Below are 14,676 nucleotides of genomic sequence, written 5' to 3'. Positions count from 1 at the left end.
CAGGGGGGGGATGAAATTCTTTCCAAACAAAGGCTTCAATGACACATGTCCTCGTCTTGTCCTAGAAACTGTGGTCCGCAGAACCAACGGCAATCCTCGAACTTTGTTCCTGCATCGGCAACGTTTAGTTTTGTGGGAATCCTTAGCCACTCATCGATGTATGTCGATTCCAAGATTTTACTGACACTAAATGCTACATATTAACCCAGGTAACAATTTGGGTTTTATTACACTCTTATGATGGCATTTAATACCAAAATTGGTCTTGAAGACCATCATAAGAGTACAATAAAACTCACATTGCTGCTTGGGAATAGTATCGTCAGCTAGCATAACACGTCCTTCGAATCGGAGGGTCAGCAAACTTGATCCTTTGAGATATTGTTAAGTGTTAAGTGTTGCACCAAATCGTGTGGATCGTCTGGCATCGGCAGCAGCAGGTGTAAACATGACATGCTTCGTGTGAACAGTAAGTGTGTTTCTTGGTAAGTTTCACTGCAGACTCCCATAGGCCACCGAAATGAGGCAACAGATTTTTGGAATTCAACCAAAGCAATATCACAGTAAAATAAGACCAAAAGTAGGAAACAGTTGCGTCAATTTATGAGGTGTTATTCACTTTGCAGTGAAGATTGCTGCACCTAGTTCGTGGCGAATGATTTGGAGGCCAGAAGCTGAAGTAGAATGGCTCCTTACTAATCTTTACGACGGATGTAAACGCAAGCACTGTACGCAGACTCAGAAGCATCAGTCCATGACTCAAGAAATTCAGAGCAGAGTATACCGGGCAAACTCGGTAGTCCGAAATTTCCGGTAATTCGTAGTACTATTTTTTCTATTTCAACCGAACGTCTCCGAGAACTGGTTCCAACAAGGCACAGAATGGCAGCCAGAGATCTTTCATTGGTATTTTCACTCTAATTACAACCGGAGCTAACAAATGCCTTACAAAAATTGAATAATTTGAATGGCGATGAAAAAAAAATTAAATTAAAACTAATTTTTTAGTATTCTGCGTTTGTTGCGTTCTACAAAACTGTTTCGATGCTCTGTTGGCGGCTTTACAGCAGTTAGCTGGAATCTCTGCCATGGCTGATGAAAAGATGGATGTTCTTCGGCCGTTTCGAGGCCTTCACCTGCTTCTCCGTTTTGACCACGAAATTATTGAAGCGGATCCTCCTCCATGGAAGTTCGTCCAGAAATTTTATATCGATCGCAGTTGGTGGACGTTAGAGGGTCAGTGGTCTTCGCTACAACCTTTATATGCAATAAGTCCATCTCCTCGAGCGATCTCTTGACATGATGGACCGAGGCCAGGTCTAACTAAAAGATCACAGCCTTCTTCGTGTGTTACTTCTTGATGAAGACTCCAATTTCCAGTAAGCAATTGCTACCGAATATCTCACCGTACATCGCAAGCTCTGAAGGAAAGAGAACAGCGGCTTGAGCCCTCCCTTCCCGCTAATCGTCAACTACAGAAGGACCTTCTTTGGGAACTTGATATAAGAGTTATATTTGATGTCATCGCTTACCTGCTTGGTTCAGGACGTGTGAAATCCGGTCCCCTCCTGTCGCCGAAAAGAGGTTTTCATCAGCACCTTCTGCCGCTCCTCCAGGCTGATTGCCTGCTGCTTAGACACGGCCGGCCTCGACTGATGCTCTCAGTTCAAAATGTCCATTTTTGGCAAGCACTTCTTCATCATTAAGCTTGTTGCACCAACCTCCCGGCCCAAGATGCAGAACGATGAGGGAGGGTTGCGCAACACCGTGGGACGGCCAGAATCTGCCTTCCATTTGACACACACGCCATTCTCCAGAAGGGATAGGATGTTGTAAATACCATATCAGCTATATCTGGTGCACAAGAAGTGCCCCACGATGGCCAACTTCTTCGCTCCTAGGTGAAGCTGGTGGTACGAACAAAGCAACGAGCATAGTTGCTTGACTGTATTCGTCAAGGATGCTACAAATCAACTGAGAACGTTAAATTTGTTCTTTGCAGAACGGTGTTGCTACGATTGGCAGTACATAAGAAGACTATACCCCGTGCAGCTAGATAGAGTCTGTAGGATCGTTGCATTAACCCCGTAACTGTTCTGCACTCTAACAGCCGGCTGCGAACTGTGTCGATAACGGAGGGTTAAGTCTGTAAAGAGGTTAAAGTCCAAGAAAAATTATTTACATTCACTACCAGGTGGCAGTGAACCTACAAGTTTTTGTCGTTCTGCATTGATGTACCTCCTTTTACCTTTTATCCGCATCTCGGGACATATAAATGCAGCTTTTGACAGTAATTTGACAGCGCCAGCGTGCTGGATCCGTTAAGAGAATGTGCAGGCATGAACTGCAGCCAAACCATTTGGATCGTCTGGCATCGGCAGCAGGGGGTGTGAATTCAACAGTGATTTGATATGCTTTAGAATGGTAATTCTTTCTTTGTACTCTTTGAACGTTGCGCGAGACACTCCGAAACGTTGGCAGTATTTCTTAACAAGTTTCACTGCCGACTCCCACAGGCCACCGAAATGGGGCAACATATTTCCGCCTTTTTTGCCATTGTCCGAGTGGATGTAAGCTGCTTACTCACTCCAAAGCCGAAACAAATCCCTGGTACCTTCGCTAGGCCTACGTAACGAAAAGGAAGCTCCTGCACTGTAGTAAACTTTTTGACAAATGCTCTACTGGTTCTTCAAAAGTCTTTCAATGCTTACAATTATACAATTCGGAGTCTAGTGCTAGTCGAATGTTTGCTATCATTTTCTTTTGACTATTCATTAGTAATTTGAATGTTAGTAACTAGGCCTTTTCGGTGTATCACTTCTAGGTTATTCTGAACTCGAGTACTTCTGTGTTAAGTTCACCTTTTTCAAGATGTGCCAATGTACTTTCGGAATTTCTGCTGCAATCGACAACCGACAGCATCCACACCGTTGAATGTCCACTAGAAAGCCCCTCTGCCAGCAGCAGCCGCGAAATGTGGTGAAGTATACCGAGCAGATTATTTCCCCAGCGCTTTTGGCAACTGCAAAATTTCTAGTACACCTCAAATTTTCCTCTCACTCGAAATGCAGCTGTAAATTGATGGAACCAAAAATCAACCAACAACAACACTTCATACACCGTAGTTCCGATTGCACTACCGTAATTAAAAGTACCGACGACGTTGCAAACAGCACTCAGCCAGTTTGCTTCTCGTTTCCCACTTTCATTTTGCATCCGAATCATCGTCGGTCGGACCCTTTACCTTCCAAGATAGGTACCACTATAGGCAACTTGTTCTCCCCCGGTCGGTAGCCACATCCAGAAGAGCCGTGTCAACTACGTACTTAAGCTGCCAGTAGCAATTGCTTGCCCGGAGGTTGAAAGTGCAGCAACCCCCCGGCCGACCGTCAAGGGCCGGGGAGTGGCGTTGAAAATCCGGCCAGAAATGTGAAGTGGGACCGTTTCCATTTAATTTAATGATAACTATTAGCAGAAGGCACTCCAGCTGGGAACTATTTAAAAAGCTGCATTTCCGGTTGGTTGTACCGACCTACCTGTCTACAGTTTGTTGTTGCTAATGCAGCTGCTGCTGCGGCTGCTGTTGCTATTACTCAAGAAACGTAGCCTGATTATGATGAAGGTTTCTGAAAACAATGACTTCACCGCAACATCCTGCCAAGACGATTTCATAATTAAGTTTTCAAGTAGTCGGAAAGACGCCGCTTGCCTGATGGCAGATGAATGAGTTAAGTAATTGTCAAGTGGTCGAAATATCGTTTCAATTAGTGGGGTTTAATTGTAGTTGTGGTCTATTTAGTTTTGGTTGCTGTAAAAGTTCAATTTTCAGACTGAAAATTCTTACCACAATGTTCGGGATGTTTATCTAAATTATTATTAAATTAATTAGACATTACTTTACACGTATTAATCTTTGAAGGGTGATTTATCTGATAATCAAATCATGGTTTGGAATTTCGCCACAAACGCGTTGACCTGACAACAGAACTACCAGACAATTTACACCCACCATACACCCATAGCAAGGTCACGGTTGTTCCCATACGGGCAAGAAAACGAAAATATGAATATGCTAATGGCTTGTTTCGGGTGAATAGTTTTCCATGCAGACGAAATAGATTTGTTTTTCACCAACTCAGCGTGTTGTCATCCGAAAATTTGCAAACCTAGACAGAAGCTGTCGATGGGCGAATGTCAAATGTAAACGACCTGGTAGATATTTATTGTTCTAATTTTATATGACCTTCGACCTTTTCTTTTTGGTACGTATATCCTTCTTATTTGTTGAAACGGAATATGGGTTTCCATTCCACAATTATTTCCTATATGTATCAAGATCCGATTTCGGAAAAAGTTACCCTATCGATTTTTGGTCGGTCTCGAAAATAGCAAACACACACCATCCAAAACAAATCCGTAAAATGTCACAGCCGAAGGCTGTGAAATTGAATTGTCCCAACCAAAATGAAACATGTTTTCTAGCGGAGCTAGATCGAATCTGTTTTCGTCGTATTTTTCACCTTGTTGGATGTTTATTTGTTCTCTTGGAAGCTGTTTTTCGAAAGTTTGCTGTTGAGTAAATCCTTTATGTATCTATTTAGGAATGTGTTACCTTCAAACTCTTCGGTGAGGGACTTCTTGACAAACCGGAGTTTCAGAATAACCTGATGTTTAGTTTTCCATGGTTTTTGATTGCGATTTAACCTGGGTAAACTTGACATCAAGAATTTCAGAAAAAATGGTACCCAAAACTTGTATGATTTGACTGTATGATTTGATACTGCATGAAACTAACTAAATGGAAAAGTGAAAAAATAATTGTTTCTCTTTGTTGAGCTGTTTAACAAAATAAATTTGTTTCTCCTACAGATTTTAATATTAAATGTTCAGTTGATTACGTTGATTCTAACATTGACTCTGATACGAGCCAACGTTTTTGGCCTTCTTAACAGAAGACATCCGCCAAAACTTTGGCACATTAAAATTAGACTTTCCCTTCCAGTCTAACCGTGTCATAGAGTAAACATCATCCACTGTTTTCTGACCAAAGGTAACGTTCTCAAAGCATCCTAAGGGACAAATCATCATTCGTTAATGTCCTTCCCCCACATTCAACCACCTTTACTGTTGTTCTCTGATTCGAAGATCCTTGCATCCTTTTCGGTTTTACCCTCCTGGATAAGCTTAGTGCCACGGTTGAGAATCATTTCCACCACCTAAAGTCAAAGGTTGATTTTGGAATGAACGAAACAATTCTCTCAAGTGTAGTTCAAAAACCGTTTTAAAGCTGGTAAACCATGCTTGTGCGGGTGGAGAAGCATGTTAATTGCACTGCGTTGTTTAGGAATTTACGACTGTGGTTGAGATTAAATTAACAGAAGATAATTTTGAAGTCCAACTGCTAAGATTGCCAACAGATAGATGGTCCTTCTCGCATTCAGTGATTTAGATTTTACTGTCCCCTACGTTAATCGTGAAAAACTGTAGTAGCTGGATGGATGGATGGATGGATGGATGGATGGATGGATGGATGGATGGATGGATGGATGGATGGATGGATGGATGGATGGATGGATGGATGGATGGATGGATGGATGGATGGATGGATGGATGGATGGATGGATGGATGGATGGATGGATGGATGGATGGATGGATGGATGGATGGATGGATAAAACCACAGAAATGGCACATGTTTTGTGAATCGAATGGTATGTAATCTTGCAAAATCCGTTTAGAATTGACTGAGCTATTATCGTTCAAAATCTGTCAGTTTTTCGTGTCACGATCATTTTTGTTTTCGTCGCATGCCATCCTACTAAAGTAACACGTAGTCCTACGCCAAAAAACACATTGAAGATCTGCCAATCCCCATTCGGCTTGTGTTTGGTTTGACCATCAAGCGGGGTATTTCCATTCGCAAGGAAAATTTTGCGCATGTTCCTTGTTCACAAAAAATGGGACTGGAAGAATGTCAACAACTACTGTGAAATTTTGATCAATATGGATAAATTGCAGGTAGATCAACAACTAAGAATCTTCTTTGCTTAGCAGATCACGCTCAAACTGATCTATACAGATCTGTATGCGGCATTTTACAAAATCAATCATGCTATTGTCAAGGCTAATTTGGAAAGACTTCTGGTACCAGCGATAATGTGCTGCTTTGATTCAATTCCTGCCTCGCAAGTCGTAAAATGTTCGTAAAAGTTGAAGGGTTTCTATCAAAAGCGTTTGCGGCCTTTTGTAGAATCCCGCAAAGTAGTCGTTTGGGACCGTCAATCTTCCTGCCTTTTTCTTCAATGACGTCAACCACATTTGAATTTGAATTCGAATCAAAATCGGAATTTTAATATTTGTTCCCACTTTCAACGTGACTAGAACCAGATTTCAAATTTACTATACAAAATGTCATATCATTCAGAATGGTCGAACTTTTCTTAGGTGCATATAAATTCCTAATCGTAGCTTGAGGAGTGTCAAATTTTATCAGTTAATGTTCAAACCAATTGCCGTGTTTTTTTTTACAATCATTCCTTTCGTTAAACATTTCTACCATTCAAGACTCTCGTTCAGAAGAAACAAGTCATCAAACCGGATTGACCTTTGGAAATGTTCGAGAAAAAAAACTGTGACATTAGCCAAATTGAACCTTTTTTTGCGGTAAAAGAGCGAACTGTCAGTGCATTGCTCCACCATACGACACCGTAGAAATGTATCAATCTAACTCAACCCAAACACGGACCGTTTTCAATGTCAAGTTTTCAGCTTACCTTCGTGTTTTCAGCACCAACCGTCTTAAGTGTATGCTACCGAGCTGGTCCTGGCGTGACGGGCACTATGGCGGGCCACGCAAGACGGTCGGTAAATATTTTCGTACACATCTAAACCCCAAAGAGGCTATTTTGAACGAAAAGCAAACATCATCGTAAGATACACTTTCGGTCGTTCCGTTCACAACCGGAGCAGATTTCAACGATGTGGATCACACATAATGAAGACAAAATATTTAGTTGCTTTATAACTGAATCAGCAGCACATATAACATAGAAATACGTACTGAAGCTCCGATTATTACATCAACGTGAAGCATAAAATAATTATGTAATCATTTAACCTACAATAAGTGAGCTCTACTGGTTGGAGGCTATCAAAAGCAAACTCTGCAGGAATATTAATGAGGTTCAACACATGGGAAGTACTCTACATTCTAACAATCAAACCCCCTTGATCCATGACACAGTGCACCGCTCCGTTTGTTTTCCTCGAAAGGTTTACTTTCGGCAACAATGCCATGCCACACGCACGCAGAAAGGTCACTACCGTTCTTCAGGCCCGTATATCGTGCAGAAAAAAAGCCGTTTGTCAAACAACCGAATACCATGAAGCACGTGCAATGTTACGTACGACGACCGACGACGCCTTAAAACAGCTGTTCCGTATTTGCTCAGGGCAATCCAAAATAAACTGGCAATGCAAACATTTACATTTTAATTGCACCCTCGCCGGCTTCCTTCCTTCCCCCAAAAACGAAACCGGTACCATTTCCTTATCTCCACTATCCTCGGTTTTAACAACCCGACCTTTTCGGTTGAGCCTCTGCTTGCCCTTTCGTCGTCGGTTATCGTTAATAAAAACTACCGAAAATCGGTAAAGCTATAACACCACCGAATTATTATCACAGCCTAGGAGGCTAGGCGACAACGTATGGCTTCGCCGCCGGGGTTGCTTCCAAGTGTCTGCGGGTGCGGAACACCGTACGTACCTACCTGCCTACGGAAACCTGTTGTCAGTATGTATCGTATAAATATCCAACTAGAACCGTCCGCCCAGTTCAGTCGGTAGGGTGGTACGCACAACAGGTGTGCTGCTGCTGGTTGTGAAAGTGCTAGTTAATTTCCTTGCTCGATCCTTTTTCTCGAAAACGGCACGGCACGGCGCGGCGGTAGTGAACGGCGGAAGAAACGGTTAGGATTGCGGGAGTTTTTGCCGCCGAAAAGCGTTGTTCTAGCTGTGACAGAGTAAATTCACTGCCGAAACAGGCTGCTGGGAAGACTGAAGACATAAACCTTTGTAATTTTGGGCGAAATATAAAAAGTTAAAAGTGAAATGTGTTTAGTTTTATGATAGTGAACAAAATTAAACAACAAGGAATAAAATCAAACGGTGATAGTGTTCATGCCAGTGAGTTAAATAAAGTGTACATATGAAAGAGAAAGTGTTATCGTTAAAAAACTGCACTTCAGTTAATTTGCTTTAGGTAAGGTAGATTTATGACGACTTGTATTGTGTCACTGATTCAGCCAAAACAACAGAAACAGAAAGAAATTCGAATTTGTCGAATAAAAATCAGAAGGCTCAAGTTCTGAAAGCGAAACACTGCCAACTTAGGCTAACCAATGCCTGCGAAGAAGTTATCAGCTATTTGAACTTGTCTCACGGGGGTCAGCCACCCAGAGATCTCTATATATTTTTTGTGAAATTCTAAAATATTCCCTCCTCTGCCTGAAATAACAGCATTACAATCATAAGTAACAATTTGAGTTTTGTGGCACTCCTATTGTGGATTTTATGACCAATTTTGGTCACTAGAACCGTTATAAGGGTTTAATAAAACTAACTGGTTACTTGGGATAGCATTTAATATAGACTTTTTCAACTCGTTGGCGGGTTTTATCTGTAGATATTTAAATTCTGGCCTCATTTTCTAATTAAAGATAGTTGGTAGTAGTTTAATACGGCGGATGGTAATTTAACTCCACAACGATATTTGCAGAATTAGAACGGCGGTCGGACAGCGTTGTTTAAGTTGTTTTGAAATCTAAAGATACCGACTGGCGGCTTAGCATAGCATGAATATTTTATAAAATGTGGACTATTTTGGCATTAGTCGTTGTTTGACATAAATTTTGCAACGTAATGATACAGGTTAAGCATCGGATATCGATTTTTGTTTTTCAAATACCATCTTCTTTTCGAAATGGTTCATTCTGTAAAGTTTTCTTATGTCATATTTTCTTATAACGATAGCCTTTCAAATAGACGAAGAAAATGGGTGTAGAAAGTAATGAAACATTAGCGTTTTATAATCTTGATTTCATTGGCTGTCAGTCTATTAAAATTATAACAAATTTTATAATCTTTCCAACATCTCGCTTACATAATATTTGAAGCCTTCTGCAGGGCTTGATTTCTATCCGTACTTAGCCCAATATTTGTGTCGCATGGAAATTACAGAAACTGACAATATTCAATCGCTGAAGAAGCCTAAAAATGTAATGTCGAAACGTTGGAAAGATTAGAAAATCTGTTCTAATTTCGACAGGCAGACAGCTAATACAAACGAGAATAGAAAATTTTGTATTCAATGAAAAAGATCCCAATTGCATCCCAAGAGAGGGAAAATAAGGGGAAAGAGCGGAAAATTGGATAAGCAGAGAGAGACACACACACACTTCTTTTACTTTTAACATTAAGCTTTAACCTTTAGGTTTCAGCTTCTAACATTTGACTTTTTGCTTTTTACTTTCTACTTTTAACATTCAATTTTCAACTTTTAACTTTGTTACTTTTTACGACTTACGATTTATTTTTTATTTTACGTTTTTTTATTTTTTTACTTCACACTTTTTACTTTTTACGTTTTGCCACAGATAAACTGACAAGACACATAGAAGAAAATTCATTAAAAATCATCGTCGTACACCTTTTTATTGCACACCAGCACTCTCTGTTACGCATATTGCGAATTAGCTCATATGCAGGGTTTAACTGTAAGGTTTTTACATTTAAATTGTTTTACACAAAACAACACTCGTGCACCGCGCTGTGGCTTTGTTACGAAACATGCTTTTTTTGGAAAAATAGTTGTTTTAGAATTGACGATGGTATAAACGCGAGAGTCTCATCTCATTGTCTGTGGATTTATTCTTTACGTTTCAACTTTAAATTTTTAACTTTTAGGTTTTGACATTTTGCGTTTTACCTTTTACGAATTACTTTTCACGGTTTGCTTCTTACATTTACCTATCAGTTCTTTACTTTTTACTTTTTATTTTTTGCTTTTATCAATTTACTTTTTACTTTTACCTTTTTACTTTTTACCTTTTACTTTTACGTTTTGCTTTTTACTTTTTACTACTTTTTACTTTTTACTTTTTACTTTTTACTTTTTACTTTTTACTTTTTACTTTTTACTTTTTACTTTTTACTTTTTACTTTTTACTTTTTACTTTTTACTTTTTACTTTTTACTTTTTACTTTTTACTTTTTACTTTTTACTTTTTACTTTTTACTTTTTACTTTTTATTTTTTACTTTTTACTTTTTACTTTTTACTTTTTACTTTTTACTTTTTACTTTTTACTTTTTACTTTTTACTTTTTACTTTTTACTCTGTACTTTTTACTTTTTACTTTTTACTTTTTACTTTTTACTTTTTACTTTTTACTTTTTACTTTTTACTTTTTACTTTTTACTTTTTACTTTTTACTTTTTACTTTTTACTTTTTACTTTTTACTTTTTACTTTTTACTTTTTACTTTTTACTTTTTACTTTTTACTTTTTACTTTTTACTTTTTACTTTTTACTTTTTACTTTTTACTTTTTACTTTTTACTTTTTACTTTTTACTTTTTACTTTTTACTTTTTACTTTTTACTTTTTACTTTTTACTTTTTACTTTTTACTTTTTACTTTTTACTTTTTACTTTTTACTTTTTACTTTTTATTTTTTACTTTTTACTTTTTACTTTTTACTTTTTACTTTTTACTTTTTACTTTTTACTTTTTACTTTTTACTTTTTACTTTTTACTTTTTACTTTTTACTTTTTACTTTTTACTTTTTACTTTTTACTTTTTACTTTTTACTTTTTACTTTTTACTTTTTACTTTTTACTTTTTACTTTTTACTTTTTACTTTTTACTTTTTACTTTTTACTTTTTACTTTTTACTTTTTACTTTTTACTTTTTACTTTTTACTTTTTACTTTTTACTTTTTACTTTTTACTTTTTACTTTTTAGTTTTTACTTTTTACTTTTTACTTTTTACTTTTTACTTTTTACTTTTTACTTTTTTACTTTTTACTTTTTACTTTTTACTTTTTACTTTTTACTTTTTACTTTTTACTTTTTACTTTTTACTTTTTACTTTTTATTTTTTACTTTTTACTTTTTACTTTTTACTTTTTACTTTTTACTTTTTACTTTTTACTTTTTACTTTTTACTTTTTACTTTTTACTTTTTACTCTGTACTTTTTACTTTTTACTTTTTACTTTTTACTTTTTACTTTTTACTTTTTACTTTTTACTTTTTACTTTTTACTTTTTACTTTTTACTTTTTACTTTTTACTTTTTACTTTTTACTTTTTACTTTTTACTTTTTACTTTTTACTTTTTACTTTTTACTTTTTACTTTTTACTTTTTACTTTTTACTTTTTACTTTTTACTTTTTACTTTTTACTTTTTACTTTTTACTTTTTACTTTTTACTTTTTACTTTTTACTTTTTACTTTTTACTTTTTACTTTTTACTTTTTACTTTTTACTTTTTACTTTTTACTTTTTACTTTTTACTTTTTATTTTTTACTTTTTACTTTTTACTTTTTACTTTTTACTTTTTACTTTTTACTTTTTACTTTTTACTTTTTACTTTTTACTTTTTACTTTTTACTTTTTACTTTTTACTTTTTACTTTTTACTTTTTACTTTTTACTTTTTACTTTTTACTTTTTACTTTTTACTTTTTACTTTTTACTTTTTACTTTTTACTTTTTACTTTTTACTTTTTACTTTTTACTATTTACTTTCTACTTAAAGACCGCCAGTTTTGTGAACTTGACAATACATCAGTGAGCAGACAAGTTAAAGTTTTATCGTAAGATCAGATCATCCCGCTTTATAGCGACCATTGAATAAGGCCATTACAAATATTTTATAAAGTTTTTAAAGTACAAATATTTTTTTAAAGTTTCCTTCCGGTGTTCGGCCACTGAAGGGGGGGGGGGCGAAAGAAAAACAAAGTGAATTAAGTGAATTTTTTAATCGAGCAAAAAAAACATGGATTTTAAGAATTTTTATTTAAGGTTTAAACGTGAAAACCGAATCTATTCTTGCTTATAATATATACGTTATTATTTTCTATGCAAAAATATACGAAAAACGACAAAAACGAAGGAACATTTTCTTGGACGATTTTCGGAAATTCCATTGTTTGAATTTCCATTTCTGTTTCGTTTTAACATTCGTTAATTCGACAATTCGTTAATTCAACTCGGAGACTCATTTTTCGAGTTTTTCAGACTGCAGAGCCCACAGACAATTGATTTTATAAAAAGAAATTTGACTCATATCCTACAAATTATTTTTTTGCCCCCCGATTTTTCATGCCAATTTCCAAGCAGGGGGTGACAAAAACTTTAAATATGATTTGCAATGGCCTAATTAATAAATTTTGAGAAGTCTCCTTTAGTTTGCAGCATATACGCATTAAATTTTATCGTGTGTATTGATATAAAGGGTAGATAAAATCAACGCACCATCGAAATTTTCCAATTTTTGAAAACTGGTTATTTTAACATAATAAATATATTCAGCTGGTCAATCTTAATTTCTAACAAAATCATTTCAGTTGCTTCCTGTGACAGGAAAACCGATTGACAATAGCTTTTTTTCTGAAAAAAGCTTGGGCAGAGCGTTACCGTTTTAATAGTTCCATAAAAATCACAGATTTTTTGCGGTTTGACAAGCAACCGTAATAAGATCAATTTTGATTGGTGTGTCATATTGTACTGCTACACAATAACAATAAATTTCCTCTATTAACAGTTTTAGAATGGTTTTATAGCTGGTTATAAGTGTGTTATGATTTATATCCTCTCAGTATTGTGCAATACCATAATAAAACCCATTACCTCTGGTTTTAAAATCAGGTTTTAATTAATACCACAACAAAACCTTTATAAAATTTAAGTAAAACCAAGTGGCTTACAATTGTTACTTGGAAATGCACAACTAACGGGTGGCAACTAAAACTTTGGACTTTTTTCACGGCCCCTATACTCAACAACAAACGAGCTCGGTGAGAAATGAGAGTATGTATGTGTTAGCTTTCTCTCTCCTATTTTTGTCAGTATTTTTTTGTTTTATTTATGCTTACGCAATTTTGCTTAGAATTGCGACGAAACAAGAAGCATGTCGGGAGCCCGTTGTACACTTCTACGAACTGCCACAGAAATTTCGGCAAAAAGTATACGGTACAACATTTAAAAAGCAAAGATGTTGCGGCTTCGACTGTTTACCATGTCCTAAGATTTCCGACAACTATTTTCAAGCAAGGTAGTGAAAGACCAGCCAAAATTATGAACGCAGAAGGACATCGTTCTCTTTCTCGTTTCTTCAACAACAAGCCCTCTGGTTTGGTTATCAATAGATGTGCACCAGACGAATGTTTGAAGAAAATTTTGATCCCGTTTCTACGAAAACATCATGCAGATGGACAATACGTGTTTTGGCTGGATAGAGCATCATGGTTCCTGAATACCCATTCGATCTCATTTGAGCCCAAAAAGCACAACCCGACAAATCTGTCTCAGTGCGCCTAATCGAATATTTCTTCGGGATATTGAGTTCCATGGTGTACAAAATTAACTGGAGAGCCACGAATTGCAGACAGTTGATTGGTAGAATCAAGAAATGCATTCGCAAAGTTGACATGACGGCCGTATAACGCTCCTGTTCGAACAGCAAACGAAAGCTTCGCCGAACAGACGATTACGGACCGTTTTCGAATGTTCACTAATTTTTTTTCCAACAATGGATAATGTATCTTTAATTTCGCTAAATCAGATCTTCTTCAAGTATTTTTGTCTTTTTTTGACAGCTTGAGAAAAAAAATTCCAAAATTTTAGTTGCCACCCGTTAATTTGATAAACGCATTTTATAGCTTTCCAATGGCGAATAAAAATCGGTTGATGCGCTTTTAATAAAAAAGCCGATTTTCTGATAAAATACAACATGGCAACCAAATTCAAGATTAACGGCAAGCCAATTTTTGGTTCATTTGAAAGTTCTATTCTTCTTCTTTTCCATGTCATGTCTTTTACACGAACCACGTAATTTATTATTTGTTTCACAGTAATTTTATAAATCATCATATGAAAAAGATATCAATGTTTGCTAAAAGTTCAACGTTTTTTAAAGCTACCGGACCACTTGGCGATCAAGGGGTCCACTGTTTCGAGATTTTGAAAGTGCAATTCAAGGGGTTTCCAACTACGCACCTTCGAAAAAAGTTACCTTTGATTACTTTACTGATTATTTTTGATTACCGTTAATTTTTGGTAATGAATCTGTTGTGATTGCTAAAAATTATTCATGGCTACCAATGATAACTTAAGATTACCGTTGATTACTATTCTGATTACCATTAATTACCTAATGAATTCGTAAATGATTACAAAAGTAATCTCTGATTCACTCAAAAACAAAACACAACACTTATGGTTCTTACAATTTTTGAGTGTAAAGTGTGTTCTTACGTTAAGCAAAAGGAATGAATTTTTAAGTTAATCTCGGATAACTACACACTTATACGCCTTACTGGAAACCCCTTCGAGCAATTCTTGTTTTTTACCATTTTCACCCGAAATTTTAAAAAGTCGCAAAAAAATATGT

This window comes from Sabethes cyaneus, chromosome 2 (assembly GCF_943734655.1).
Source record: "Sabethes cyaneus chromosome 2, idSabCyanKW18_F2, whole genome shotgun sequence".
In the NCBI taxonomy this organism is placed as follows: domain Eukaryota; kingdom Metazoa; phylum Arthropoda; class Insecta; order Diptera; family Culicidae; genus Sabethes; species Sabethes cyaneus.
This window is presented reverse-complemented; position numbering follows the sequence as displayed.